This window comes from Hemiscyllium ocellatum, chromosome 17 (genome assembly GCF_020745735.1).
Source record: "Hemiscyllium ocellatum isolate sHemOce1 chromosome 17, sHemOce1.pat.X.cur, whole genome shotgun sequence".
NCBI lineage: Eukaryota > Metazoa > Chordata > Chondrichthyes > Orectolobiformes > Hemiscylliidae > Hemiscyllium > Hemiscyllium ocellatum.
In genome coordinates, this window is record NC_083417.1 from 1,467,831 (window position 1) to 1,482,953 (window position 15,123).

At 49.0% G+C, this 15,123-nt stretch overlaps 1 protein-coding gene across 5 annotated transcripts in view; it reads left to right on the forward strand.

Moving 5' to 3' along the window:
- Positions 1-14,860: 14,860 nt before the first annotated feature.
- Positions 14,861-15,123, forward strand: part of zc3h18 (zinc finger CCCH-type containing 18) — a 248,614-nt gene continuing 248,351 nt past the window's right edge. For all 5 annotated transcript variants that reach the window (XM_060837894.1, XM_060837895.1, XM_060837893.1 and 2 more), the window contains exon 1: positions 14,861-15,038. The gene's annotated coding sequence lies outside the window, so the exon portion shown is untranslated. The remainder of the gene's footprint in view (positions 15,039-15,123) is intronic.

Consider the following 15,123-nt stretch of genomic DNA (forward strand, 5'->3'; position numbering starts at 1 on the left):
GAACACCTCACCATATCAAATGCCTTCAAGAAATCTAAAGAGAGTAGATACTCCTGAATTCATGACAAATATTACTCACTCAGCTAAGTTCAATAAGTTTTTTAAAAATTAATTTCCCTTTTACAAAACCATTTTGGCACTGTCAGATTACCTCAAACTTTTCCATGCCTCCTGCTGTAACATCTTTTTGAAGCCATTCAAGTGTTTTCATATACTCCTAAAGTGTTACACCAAACCAGGGTTTTATACACAGGTTTAGTATGAATTCCTTGTTTTTGTACTGCATGCTCCAATTGATAACAAGCCCATCAGTATCAGGAGAATTCGGAATGGGCAATTAATGCTGCAATTACTGTTGGTGCCTGAATCCTACAAAAAAAACTCAAAAAATTCTGTACTTTTGGTAAAGGCTATCTACAACTTCCAAAATTGTGCCCCATCCAGTGAAGGCAGATCATTTATATATAACAGCAACAGCATGGGTGCGGTAACCAATCACAGTGAACTCTGCTGCACACTGGCAGCATTAAGAATTGATTTGATTTTGATTTCTGTTTCTATATTGTGTAAAGGAGACATAATTTTAGTTTCATTTTGGAGTGCTGAGAATGATGTGGGTTGACTGGAAAAGTGTTTTTTTTTAATTCACTTATGGGATGTGGGTGTCAGTGGCTGGGCCAGTATTTATTACTTTTCCCAGTTGTCCTTGAGAAGGTGATGGTGAGCTGTCTTATTAAACTGCTATAGTCCATACAACAGTAGGTAGATCCACACAGGGAGGGAATTCCAGGAACTTGACCCAGTGACACTGGAAGAATAGTGATATATTTCCAAGTTAGGATGATGAGTGGCTTGGAGGAGAACTTGCAGGTGGTGGTGTTCCCGTGTGTCTGCTGTCCACGTCCTTCTAGATGGTAGTAGTTATGGGTTTGGAAGATGCTTAAAGATGGCGGGCAGGCTTTGGGGAATCAGAAGGTGAGTTACTCACTGTAGCAGTCCTCAGCTCTGATCTGCTGTTGTAGCCACTGTTTTTATATGGTGAATACAGTTGAGTTTCTGGTCAATGGTAACCTCCAGGATGTTAATGGTGGGGATTCAGTGATGATAATACAATTGAACGTCAAGAAATAATGGTTAGATTGTTCTCCAATACATCATCCTCTGCCATTTCCACCACCTGCAGTCTGACCTCACCACTAAAATGATACTCCACTCCCCAACCCACCCACTTTTCTCAGGATTGTTCCCTACTCCACACCTGGAACCTTCTTCTGTGGCCACAGATGCAAAACCTGCCCCTCTACCTCACCTCTGACCAAGGCCCCAAAGAATCATTCCAAGCCAGGCAGAGATTCATCTGCATTTCCTCTAACCTGATCTATTACATCCATTGCTCTCAAAGTGGCCTCTACATTGGACAGACCGAGCGCAAACTGCAGGACATGTTTAGGGAACATTTATGGTCCGTACACAACAATCAACCCCACCTTATAGTTGCCATCTATTTCAACTGTCTCTCCCACTTCCCTGATGACATGTCCAGCCTGGGCCTCCTCCATTGTCAAATTAACGTAACACAGACTTGAGGAAGAACACCTCATCTTCCACCTTGGGAGCTTACAACCATACAGCTTTAACATAGAATTCATCAGCTTCCAAATCTCACCACCCTCCCACCTCATCCCAGGCCCAGTGCTCCCTCTCCACCCCACGTCCTTAACATGACCCTACCTGTCCATCTTTCTTCCCACCTATTGTTCCATCCATCTCACTGACCAATCACAGCCACCTCCTACCTGCATCCACCTATCGCCATTCCTACCCATCTTTCACCCAGCCCCACCCCCATCCCTGTATTTATTTTACAGCCCCTTTCCTCTCCCCCAGTCCGGATGCAAGGTTCCAACCTGAAACATGGACTCCCCTTCTGTGATGCTGCCTGACCTGCTGTGTTCTTTCCATCTCAACTATTTATCCACTTTTACTGGACAGAATCATTGCCTGGCATTGGTGTGGCATGAATATTAGTTGCCACTTTTCAGCCCAAGCCTGGATATTGTCCAGGCCTTGATGGAGTTGATTATGGATTGCTTCAGTATCTGAAGAGTCATGAATTGTGCTGAACATTGTGCAATCATCTTTAGACATTTCACTTCTGACCTTATGTTGAAGCAAAGGTCATTGATGAAGCTGTTGAAGTTCATTTGGTCTCAGACACTCCCCTGAGATACACCTGCAGTGATGTCCTGAAGCTGAGACAAGTAGAGTGAACAGCCAATGGGGAACTACAAACCAGCATCTGCAGGAAAACAATACATACGGGCCAAATATTGAACTACAGAAGCAGTCACCCCAACATCCACAAATGAAGCTGCATCAGAACATTATTTCAATGAGCCACCACACACTGCAGCACAGAGGAACTATGCAGAGCAGAGGAAAATCAAAAAGAATGGGTATCCAATGAACACAGTCCACCGATTTCTCAGCAACAAACCCGAACAGGCACACAAAATGCATCCAGAAACCCTAGTCACTCTCCCCTACATCAAAGACATCTTGGAAATGACTGCCAGACCATTGCTAGACCCCTTGGTATCATGGTAGCCCACAAACCCACCAACACACTAAAACAGCAGGTAATGAACTTGAAAGACCCAATACAGACAACAATCAAAACTATTGTCATTTACAAAATCCCATGCAAGAACTGTAACAAACATTACATTGGACAAACAGGCAGAAAACTAGCCACCAGGATACATGAACACCAACTAGCCACAAAATGACATGACCCTCTCTCATTAGTATTCTTACATATAGAGAAGGAAGGACACCATTTCAACTGGGACAACACATCCATCCTAGGACAAGCCAAGCAGAGACATGAACGAGAATTCCTAGAAGCATGGCATTCCAACCGGAACTCTATCAACAAAAACATTGATTTAGACCCCATTTACCACCCCCTGAGAAAAGGAGCAGGAAATAATATCACCATAGGAAATGATGTCACCACAGGAAATGATATCACCAACCCAAGGAACCCCAAACATATAAACAGAAAGCAGGACACACGAGCAGTGCTTCGTCCGGAGGCTCACTGAAAATGTTACCTAGTATGGTGACGAAACATATGAAAATAAACCTTCCAGCTCAGCGAGCGAACCTACACCAAGAACCTCAACCTGAGCTACAAATCTTCTCAAAACTTGCTAACATCTTCCTATATGTCAGGTATTTCTTCAACCAGCAGAGTTTTTTACTTGATACCCATTAATTACAATTTACTAAACTTTCTGGATGCTTTGTGGGCTTGATGTCAAGGGCTGTCATTCTCACCTCACCTCTGGAAATCAGCTGTATTGTCCATGTTTGAACCAAGGCTGGAATGAGGTCAAGAGCCAAATAACCCTGGTGGAACTCAAACTGGGCCTCACCGAGCAGGTTATTGCTGAGCAAGTGATGCTTCATTGCACTGTTGATAACCCTTCCAACACTTTACTGATGATCAAGAATAGACTGGTGGGGCAGTCATTGCCAGGTTGGATTTGTCCTGCTTGTGTACAGGACAATTTTCCACATTGTTGAGTAGGTGCTAGTATTGTAACTATACTGGAGCAGCTTGGCTAGGGGAGTAGCAAGTTCTGGAGCACAAGTTTTCAATACTGTTGCTTGAATGTTGTCATGGCCATAGCCTTTGCAGCACCCAGTACCTGCAGACCTTTCCTGATATCACGCGGCGTGATTTGAATTGGCTGAAAATGGAGATCAATGATGCAGGTGATCACTGGAGAAGGCAGAGATAGATCATCCACTTGGCAGTTGCAGCTGCATCCTAATCTTTTGCATGGACGTGCTGAACTCTTCTATCTTCTTCTATGAAGAAGGGCTCATGCCCGAAACGTCGATTCTCCTGCTCCTTGGATGCTGCCTGACCTGCTGCGCTTTTCCAGCAACACATTTTTCAGCTCTGAATTATGTAATTGTCTATCATCATTCATGACTGGATGTGGCAGGACTTCAGAGCTTAGATCTGCTTCATTGAAACCAGAGCAGCGGGTCACCAAGTGGACGGACTGAGGGCAAGGTAGAAGTTAGAACCAATAAGTCAGAAAGAAAGGGCAGACAGAGATGGATAAATGAGCATGATGGTACTAATGGGCTGAAGTGTGTTGATTTAAATGCAAGGAGTTTTATAGGTAAGGCAGATGAGCTTAGAGAAGAAGATGCTGGAGATCAGAGCCGAAAATGTGTTGCTGGAAAAGCACAGCAGGTCAGGCAGCATCCAAAGAGCAGGAGAATCGATGTTTCAGGCATGAGCCCTTCTTCAGGAGTGACCAGATGAGCTTCGAGCCTGGTTCAGCACATGGGACTATGATGTTGTGGACATTACTGAGACTTGGTTGAGAGAGGGACCAGACTGGTTACTCAATTTTCCCAGGTTTCGTTGTCTTAGATGAGGTAGAGAAAGTAAAATAAATGGAGAATGTCACATCTGCACTCAGACATACTGGAGGGCTCATCCATGGAGGCAATGTGATTGGGGCTAAAAAATAAGATGGGTGCAATCATTCTGATAGAATTATACTGTAGGCCTCCTCCTCCCCATCGAACAGTCACCAAGACATTAAGGAACAAATATGCAGGCAAATTATGGAAAGGTGCAATAATAACATAATTGGCTGAGTTTAATTTCCCAATACTGACTGTGCCTCCCTTCAAGCAAGAGGCTTAGATGGGGCAGAATTTGCTAGTGCATCCAAGCAGGTTTCTTGAAACAGTATGTCCACATTTGACACGTGGGAGGTGTTTAAAGATCTGCTGATCAGAGTTCAGGTCCGGCACATTCTAATAAGAAGGAAGGACACGGTGGCAAGGTAAGGGACTCTAGATTGTGCTGTGGTGGAAGGGAGTAGATGTGGGAGAGAAAGGAGATCAACCCTTTTTAGAAATCTCTGCTGTCACAACATCTCCATGTGGAAATCTGCAACTCATGAATTTCATTTACCATAATCTGCACATTCATTTAAATGCATTGTAACACAAATTTAGACTTTATAAAGTTTATTCTTATGTCACATCCCTCCTTAAATAAAGTGACAAAACTGTCTACAATGCTCTAGGTGTGGTTTCACTAATGCCTTGTACAGCTGTAATGAGACTCTCGCTTTAATACCCCATCACCTTTGCAATAAAGGCTCACGTTCTGTTTGCATTAATTATTCACTTTACTTACAGGCTAACCTTCATTGATTCAGGTACAAATACATCTAGCTGTATTGAGCACTCTGCAATCCTTGTCTACTCCATAGTATTCCTTTATAACTTTTCTTGCCAAAGTGGACAATCTTGCATTTCCCACATTATATTTCATTGGCCATATTTTGCATACGAAGAAAGTACGTATTTTAGTTGTAAACTGGAGTATGTAAAGAACTGTTTTAAAAACAAGGATAGGTGTGAATAGTTTGAAAGATAGTAGCTTGATACTCTTTGTGAATGCAGTTTGTACAGATGTGGGTCTGCAGATAAGACCATAAGACATAGGAGTGGAAGTAAAGCCATTTGGCCCATCAAGTCCACTCCGCCATTCAATCATGGCTGATGGGCATTTCAACTCCACTTACCCGCATTCTCCCCTTAGCCCTTATTTCCTTGTGACATCAACAATCTATCAATCTCTGTCTTGAAGACATTTAGCGTCCCGGCCTCCACTGCACTCTGCGGCAATGAATTCCACAGGCCCATCACTCTCTGGCTGAAGAAATGTCTCCGTATTTCTGTTCTGAATTTACTCCCTCTAAATCTAAGGCTGTGTCCACGGGTCCTAGTCTCCTCGCCTAACGGAAACAATTTCCTAGCGTCCACCCTTTCCAAGCCATGTATTATCTTGTAAGTTTCTATTAGATCTCCCCTTAATCTTCTAAACTCCAATGAATACAATCCCAGGATCCTCAGCTATTCCTCGTATGTCAGACCAACCATTCCAGGGATCATCCGTGTGAATCTCCGCTGGACATGCTCCATTGCCAGTATGTCCTTCCTGAGGTGTGGGGACCAAAACTGGACACAGTACTGCAAATGGGGCCTAACCAGAGCTTTATAAAGTCTCAGTAGCATAACGGTGCTTTTATATTCCAACCCTCTTGAGATAAATTACAACATTGCATTCGCTTTCTTAATCATGGACTCAACCTGCATGTTTACCTTTAGAGAATCCTCGACTAGCACTCCCAGATCCCTTTGTACTTTGGCTTTACGAATTTTCTCACCGTTTAGAAAGTAGTCTATGCTTATATTCTTTTTTCCAAAGTGCAAGATCTCGCATTTGCTCACATTGAATTCCATCAGCCATTTCCTGGACCACTCTCCCAAACTGTCTAGATCCTTCTGCAGCCTCCCCACTTCCTCAGTACTACCTGCCTGTCCACCTAACTTCGTATCATCGGCAAACTTCGCTAGAATGCCCCCAGTCCCTTCATCCAGATCATTAACATATAACATGAACAGCTGTGGCCCCAACACTGAACCCTGCGGGACACCGCTCGTCACCGGCTGCCATTCTGAAAAAGAACTTTTTATCCCAACTCTCTGCCTTCTGTCAGACAGCCAATCCTCAATCCATACCAGTAGCTCACCTCGAACACGATGGGCCCTCACCTTGCTCAGCAGCCTCCCGTGTGGCACCTTATCAAAGGCCTTTTGGAAGTCTAGATAGACCACATCCACTGGGTTTCCCTGGTCTAACCTACTTGTCACCTCTTCAAAGAATTCCAACAGGTTTGTCAGTCACGACCTCCCCTTACTAAATCCATGTTGACTTGCTCTAATCCAACCCTGCTCTTCCAAGAATTTAGAAACCTCATCCTTAATGATGGATTCTAGAATTTTTAACAACCGAGGTTAGGCTAATTGGCCTATAATCTTCCATCTTTTGTCTTGATCCTTTCTTGAACAAGGGGGTTACAACAGCGATCTTCCAATCATCCGGGACTTTCACTGACTCCAGTGACTTTTGAAAGATCTCAACCACTGCCTCTGCTATTTCCTCAGCCACCTCTCTCAGAACTCTAGGATGTAGCCCATCGGGGCCATGAGATTTATCAATTTTAAGGCCTTTTAGCTTTTCTAGCACTTTCTCTTTTGTAATGGCAACCATACTCAACTCAGCCCCGACTCCCTTTAGTTTTTGGGATATTACTCATGTCTTCCACTGTGAAGACTGACACTAAGTACTTATTAAGTTCTCTAGCTATTTCCTTATCTCCCATCACTAGGCTTCCAGCATCAGTTTGAAGTGGCCCAATGTCTACATTTGCCTGTCGTTTGTTTCTTACGTATTGAAAGAAACATTTACTATCATTTCTAATATTACTGGCTAGCCTACCTTCATATTTGATCCTCTCTTTCCTTATTTCTCTCTTTGTTATCCTCTGTTTGTTTTTGTAGCCTTCCCAATCTTCTGATTTCCCACTGCTCTTGGCCACTTTATAGGATCTCTCTTTTTCTTTAATACATTTCCTGACTTCCTTTGTCAGCCATGGCTGTCTAATCCCTCCCCGGATAATCTTTCTTTTCTTGGGGATGAACCTCAGTACAGTGTCCTCAATTATACCCACAAACTCCTGCCATTTTTGCTCTACTGTCTTCCCCGCTAGGCTCTGCTTCCAGTTTATTTTCGTCAGTTCCTCTCTCACGCCCTCATAATTACCTTTATTTAACTGTAACACCATTACATCTGATTTTGCCTTCTCTCTTTCAAACTGCAGACTGAACTCTACCATATTATGATCGCTGCTTCCTAAGTGTTCCCTTACTTTAAGATTTTTTATAAAGTCTGGTTCAGGTCCAGAATAGCCTGCTCCCTTGTGGGCTCCATGACAAGCTGTTCCAAAAAGCCATCCTGTAAGCATTCCATGAATTCCCTTTCTTTGGATCCACTAGCAACATTATTTCCCCAGTCCACCTGCATATTGAAGTCTCCCATGATCACCGTGACCTTGCCTTTCTGACATGCCTTCTCTATTTCCCGGTACATATTGCGTCCCTGGTCCTGACCACTGTTCGGAGGTCTGTACATAACTCCCATTGCGGTTCCTCAATTCCACCCACACAGACTCCACATCATCCGACGCTATGTCATTCAGTGCAATAGATTTAATTTTGTTCTTAACTAACAAGGCAACCCCACCCCCTCTGCTCGCCTCCCTGTCTTTTCGATAAGTTGAAAATCCTTGGATGTTTAACTGCCAGTCCTGACCCTCATGCAACCACGTCTCCGTGATGCCCACCAGATCATAATCATTCACGATGATCTGTGCCATTAGTTCACCTGCTTTGTTACGAATCTACGAGCATTCAGGTAAAGTGCCTTAATGCTAACTTTCTTATCATTAGAGATATTGGAAGTCATAAGATGTCCTAAGTTATCCTTCCTTTTTGCTGCATTCCCAGTCTGCCTCGAGTTTAGATCCGCCTGCACACATGCTATCCTGCTGCTTATCTTTCCATTTAACTCCATACTCCCTGTCGCTTTCACTTTCCCTTCCCCCCAACTCAGAAGTTTAACTCAGATGAACTGGAGCCGACAGGTCAAGTGTAGATGGAACTTTGGTTGGCAACAAGAAGTTAATTGGTCAATTGATGAGTGACCATCTGTTGATGACAGAGGTCTTCTGTCTGTCAACAACCATATGATTAGCTTGCAGGTAACGAAGGCTGGGACTAAAATACAGAAAAGCCATTAGTTCTCAGCCCCCAGACAGCAGTTCTATCTCCGAACATGAAGAAAACCAACACGACATTAGGTTATTGTCCATCAGGTTTATTTGAAATCACAAGCTTTCGGAGCACTGCCCCTTCATCAGGTGAAGACATTTGGACTATAACCTGACATTGACTTTTGACATTGCCCACCCCAGTTCAAACTGGCACTTCCACATCATGAAGAGAATCCATCTATCTTTCCTTCAGTAGTTGCTATAAAATGTGACTCAGTAAGTTAGAGACCTTTCATTAAGTGAACCAGCTACCCTGACCAGCTACCCAGCTAACCAGCAGAAACCACTGCAGAAGGATAACCGATTAGCAAAATTCCGAACAGTATGAGAATCAATACTGTTGTGAACAAACACCACTGGAGTGTGTGCACGTAATGGGGGGGGGGGGGTGCAGGGGCGGGTTATGTGTATTTTAATTGGTAAGGCACAAATCTGACAGTTGTATGACCCATGTCCCAAACCACATGGCACTTCACAACAACTTTCCCCCATGGGGCACTGTACAGTGTTACACCCTCTCACTATAAGGGACTCTCTACAGTGAAATGGCTCCCTACCAGAGTGGAATGTACAATGACCCACCTCTCCACCTAACAATAGGACAATGTAGTGACCCCTCCACCTTCCCATGAAGCACTGTAGTGATACCCCCTGCCAATAGAGCACTGTACAGAGACCCGTTCCACCTTCCCATGCGACACTGTAGTGATTTGCCCCCCATTCCCATGGGACATTGTACAGTGACCTTCCCCTTTCCCATATGGCACTGAACAGTGACAATCCCTACTCTCCATCAGGCACTTTGCAGAGATCCCTTTCCCCATGGCGGGTTGTACAGTGAACTCCCTGTCCATGCGTCATTGTACAGAAAAACCCCCTTCCTGTAGGGCATTGTACTGAGATCCCCCTCCTCATGGGGCGTTGTCAAGAACCTCTCTCCCGAGAGGCACAGTACAGAAAACCCCCTCCAAATGGGGCATTGCAAGGGAGCCGCCTTGGGGTACTGTATAGTGAAAACACCTTTCCATGGGTAAAGCAGTGGATGTTGTCCACATGAGTTTTAGTAAAGCTTTCAACAAGGCTCCTCATGGTAGGCTCATCCAGAAGACTAAGATGCATGGGATCTATGGTGATTTGGCTGTGTGGATTCAGAATTGGCTTGTCCATAGACGGCAGAGGGTAGAGCTGGAAATATATTTTTCAGGCTAGAGATCCACTCTTAGTGATGTTCTGCAGGGACCTCTGCTGTTTGTGATATATATTAATCACTTGGATGAAAACATAGGTGGATGGGTTAGTAAGTTTGCAGATGATACAAAGATGGGTGGGGTTGTGCGTAGTGAAGAAGGTTGTCAAGAATACAGTGGGATATAAATCTGTTGGATGAATGGCAGATGGAATTTATTCCATGTAAGTGTGAGGTGCTGCATTTTGGGAGATCAACTGTTAAGGAACAGTAAACAGTTAATGGCAGAACCCTGAACAGCATTAATGCTTAGAGGGATCTTGGGTTCATAGCTCCCTGAAAATGGCCCCACAAGTATCTAGAATCCCTACAGTGTGGAAACAGGCCCTTCGGCCCAACAAGTCCACACTAACCCACCCAGACCCATTCCCCTACCTTATTTTTCTATATTTATTAATGCACCTAACCCAAATATCCTTGAACACTATGGGCAATTTAGCATGGCCAATTCATCTGACCTGCACATCTTTGGATTGTGAGAGGAAACCAAAACACCCAGAGGAAACCCACGCAGACACATGGAAATTATGCAACCTCCACACAGTCGCCAGAGGTTGGAATCAAATCCGGGTCCCTGGCACTGTGAGGCAGCAGTGCTAACTACACTAAATTTCCACTTTAAGTATTTTGGATGGTAAAGAAGGCATATGGCACGCTTGCCTTTATCGGTTGGAGATTTGAGTACAAGAGGCAGGATATCACGTTGTAGCTTTGTAAGACTTTGGTTAGGCCATACTTAGAGTATTGTGTTTAATTCTGGTTCCACATAACAGGAAGAGGGTGCAAGAGAGGCTAGAAAACTTGGTTTGTTTTCTCTGGAGTGATGCAGGCTGAAAGAAGATCTAATAGAAGTCTATAAAATTAGGAGATGCCCAGATGAAGCTAGAGTAGCAGAAAGCAAAGGGGACTTTCAAAGAATAGAGGAATATATAGATTGACTGAAAAATGTGTTGCTGGAAAAGCGCAGCATGTCAGACAGCATCCAAGGAGCAGGAGAATCAGCGTTTCGGGCATAAGCCCTTCTTCAGGTATCGACTTTTCGGGCATAAGCCCTTCTTCAAGCCGAAACGTCGATTCTCCTGTTCCTTGGATGCTGCCTGACCTGCTGCGCTTTTCCAGCAACACATTTTTCAGCTCTGATCTCCAGCATTTGCAGTCCTCACTTTCTCCTATATCGATAGATTGAAGAGCTGGGCGGAGAAGTGGCAGATGGAGTTCAATCCAGGCAAATGTGAGCTGATGCATTTTGGGAATTATACAGTAAAGGGAAAAGCCTTGCTAAAAGTTGATGGGCAGAGAGATCTGGGAGTGCAAGTTCATTGTACCCTGAAGGTTATTGCACAGGTGGATAGAGTGGTCAAGAAGGCATTATGGTATGCTTGTCAACATTGGACGGGGTATTGAGTATAAGAGCTGGCAGGTCATGTTAAAATTGTACAAGACATTGGTTCGGCCGCATTTAGAATACTGTGTACAGTTCTGGTTGCCACATTACCAAAAGGATGTGGAAGATTTGGAGAGGGTGCAGGGAAGGTTTACGAGGATGTTGCCTGGTATGGAAGGTGCTTGCTATGAAGAGAGGTTGAGTAGGTTAGAATTTTTTTCATTAGAAAAAAAGGAGATTGAGGGGGGACCTGATTGAGGTTTACAAAATCAGGGTAGATAGAGATAAGCTTTTTCCCAGGGTGAAGGATTCAATAAGAAGGTGAAGCTTTCAAGGTGAGAGGTGAAACGTTTAAGGGGAATACACGCGGCAAGTACTTTACACAGAGGGTGGTAGGTACCTGGAACACGTTGCCAGCAGAGGTGGTAGAGACAGGTATGGTAGATTCTTCCTGATGAAGGACTTTTGCCCGAAACGTCGATTTCGCTGCACTTTGGATGCTGCCTGAACTGCTGTGCTCTTCCAGCACCACTGATCCAGAATCATTTAAGATGCGTCTGAACAGATGCATGAGTAGGTGGGAACAGGGGGGTACAGATGCTTAATGAATTGGGCGATAGGTTTAGACGGTGATTTGGATCAGCTCAGACTTGGAGGGCAGAAGGGCCTGTTCCTGGGCTGTAAATGTTATTTTTTCTATGGGGTTGACAGTCAGAATCTTTTTCCTAGAGTCTCCAAATGTCTAATGCTAGATTAGATTACCTACAGTGTGGAAACAGGCCCTTCGACCCAACAAGTGAAAATGTGTTGCTGGTTAAAGCACAGCAGGTCAGGCAGCATCCAAGGAATAGGAAATTCGACGTTTCGGGCATAAGCCCTTCATCAGGAATGAGGAGAGGGTGCCAGGCAGGCTAAGATAAAAGGTAGGGAGGAGGGACTTGGGGGAGGGGCGATGGAGATGTGATAGGTGAAAGGAGGTCAAGGTGAGGGTGATAGGCCGGAGTGGGGTGGGGACGGAGAGGTTAGGAAGAAGATTGCAGGTTAGGAGGGCGGTGCTGAGTTGAGGTAACAACACCACGACGGTTGGAGGAAGAGCGCCTCATCTTCCGCCTGGGAACCCTCCAATCACAAGGGATGAACTCAGATTTCTCCAGTGTCCTCATTTCCCCTCCCCCCACCTTGTCTCAGTCGGTTACAGAAACCCTTCCACCCAACAAGTCCACACCGACCCGCCGAAGCGCAACCCATCCATACCCTGACATTTACCCCTTTACCTAACACTACGGGCAATTTAGCATGGCCAATTCACCTGACCCACACATCTTTGGACTGTGGCAGGCATTTAAGATGAGAGGTGAATGTTCAAAGTAGATGCAAGGGGGAAGTTTTTTTTCACAAGGAGAGTGATAGGAGTCTGGAATGCATTGCCCGGGGTGGATGAGGCAGGTACGATAGGGGCGTTTAAGTGACTTTTAGGGATATGGACCAAGATCAGCAGTAAAGGATTAGTTTAACTTAGTGTCACGTTCAGCACAACATAATGGGCCAAAGGCCTGTTGCAGTGCTGTACAGTTCTATGGGGCAATGTATAGCGATACCCCTACCCCATGGGTCATTATACATGGGACCTCTCTTTTAATAGGCACTGAACAGTGACAACAATCTCCTTCCCCCTTACCTCACACTCACTCGCAAGTCCTTGATTAACTCACTGAATGTGCCCAGTGCCGGCCCCTGTTTGAATATCAGTGGGCCCTCGGTGTGGGGGTCAGATGGGGCCCTGGTGTGGGGGTCAGGGGGGGCCCCGGTGTGGGGGTCAGATGGGGCCCCGGTGTGGGGGGTCAGGGGGGCCCCGGTGTGGGGGGTCGGGGGGGCCTGGTGTGGGGGGTCAGGTGGGGCCCTCGGTGTGGGGGGTCAGGTGGGGCCCCTGGTGTGGGGGTCAGGGGGGGCCCCGGTGTGGGGGTCCTGGGCGCTCGGTGTGGGGGTCAGATGGGGCCTCGGTGTGGGGGTTCGGGGGGGCCCCGGTGTGGGGGGTCAGATGGGGCCCCCGGTGTGGGGGTCAGATGGGGCCCTGGTGTGGGGGGTCAGATGGGGCCCCGGTGTGGGGGGTCAGATGGGGGCCCCGGTGTGGGGGGTCAGATGGGGGCCCCGGTGTGGGGGGTCAGATGGAGCCCCCGGTGTGGGGGGTCAGGTGGGGCCCCCGGTGTGGGGGGTCAGGTGGGGCCCCCGGTGTGGGGGGTCAGGTGGGGGCCCCCGGTGTGGGGGTCAGATGGGGCCCCCGGTGTGGGGGTTCAGGGGGGCCCCGGTGTGGGGGGTCAGATGGGGGCCCCCGGTGTGGGGGTCAGATGGGGCCCCCGGTGTGGGGGTTCAGGGGGGCCCCAGTGTGGGGGGTCAGATGGGGCCCCCGGTGTGGGGGGTCAGATGGGGGCCCCCGGTGTGGGGGTCAGATGGGGCCCCGGTGTGGGGGTCAGATGGGGCCCCGGTGTGGGGGGTCAGATGGGGCCCCCGGTGTGGGGGGTCAGATGGGGCCCCCGGTGTGGGGGGTCAGATGGGGCCCCCGGTGTGGGGGGTCAGATGGGGGCCCCCGGTGTGGGGGTCAGATGGGGCCCCGGTGTGGGGGGTCAGATGGGGGCCCCGGTGTGGGGGGTCAGGGGGGGCCCCGGTGTGGGGGTCAGATGGGGCCCCCGGTGTGGGGGGTCAGGGGGGGCCCCGGTGTGGGGGGTCAGGTGGGGCCTGGTGTGGGGGGTCAGGGGGGGCCCCGGTGTGGGGGGTCGGGGGGGGCCCCGGTGTGGGGGGTCGGGGGGGGCCCCGGTGTGGGGGTCAGATGGGGCCCCGGTGTGGGGGGTCAGATGGGGGCCCCGGTGTGGGGGGTCAGGGGGGGCCCCGGTGTGGGGGTCAGATGGGGCCCCCGGTGTGGGGGGTCAGGGGGGGCCCCGGTGTGGGGGGTCAGGTGGGGCCTGGTGTGGGGGGTCAGGGGGGGCCCCGGTGTGGGGGGTCAGGGGGGCCCCGGTGTGGGGGGTCAGGTGGGGCCTGGTGTGGGGGGTCAGGGGGGGCCCCGGTGTGGGGGGTCGGGAGGGGCCCCGGTGTGGGGGTCAGGGGGGCCCCGGTGTGGGGGGTCAGGGGGGCCCCCGGTGTGGGGGGTCAGGTGGGGCCTGGTGTGGGGGGTCAGGGGGGGCCCCGGTGTGGGGGGTCAGGGGGGCCCCGGTGTGGGGGGTCAGGGGGGGCCCCGGTGTGGGGGGTCGGGAGGGGCCCCGGTGTGGGGGGTCAGGGGGGGCCCCGGTGTGGGGGGTCAGGGGGGGCCCCGGGCCGGTGTGCTGGGCCCTCGGTCCTGGTGGCCATTCAGCCCTCCTTTCCCCGGGTTAGTGTGGGAGGAAGGGGCGTGTCCTGAGCGGGGGGAGGCGGAACACTCAGGTCAGCTGATTCCTCCCGGCCAATGGGCGGGCGCTAATGGCGGAGCTGCCCGGCTCGCGCTCGCTCGCTGCAGCCTCGGGCCCGGCCTCGCGCTCTCGCCGTTCCCTCGCTCAGAGCGGTCCCCCGGCCCAGCCCCAGCCCAGCCCCGGCCCCGGCCTGGCCTGGCCCGGCCCCGCTCGGCTCCTAGTGCCGCACATCGCCACCCGGAGCGCAGGTGAGTCCTCCCGCGGGGAGGGGGAGGGAGGGACCGCGGTGATCATCCCCTCCCCCTTCACACACAAATCACAGGCCTCGGCCTC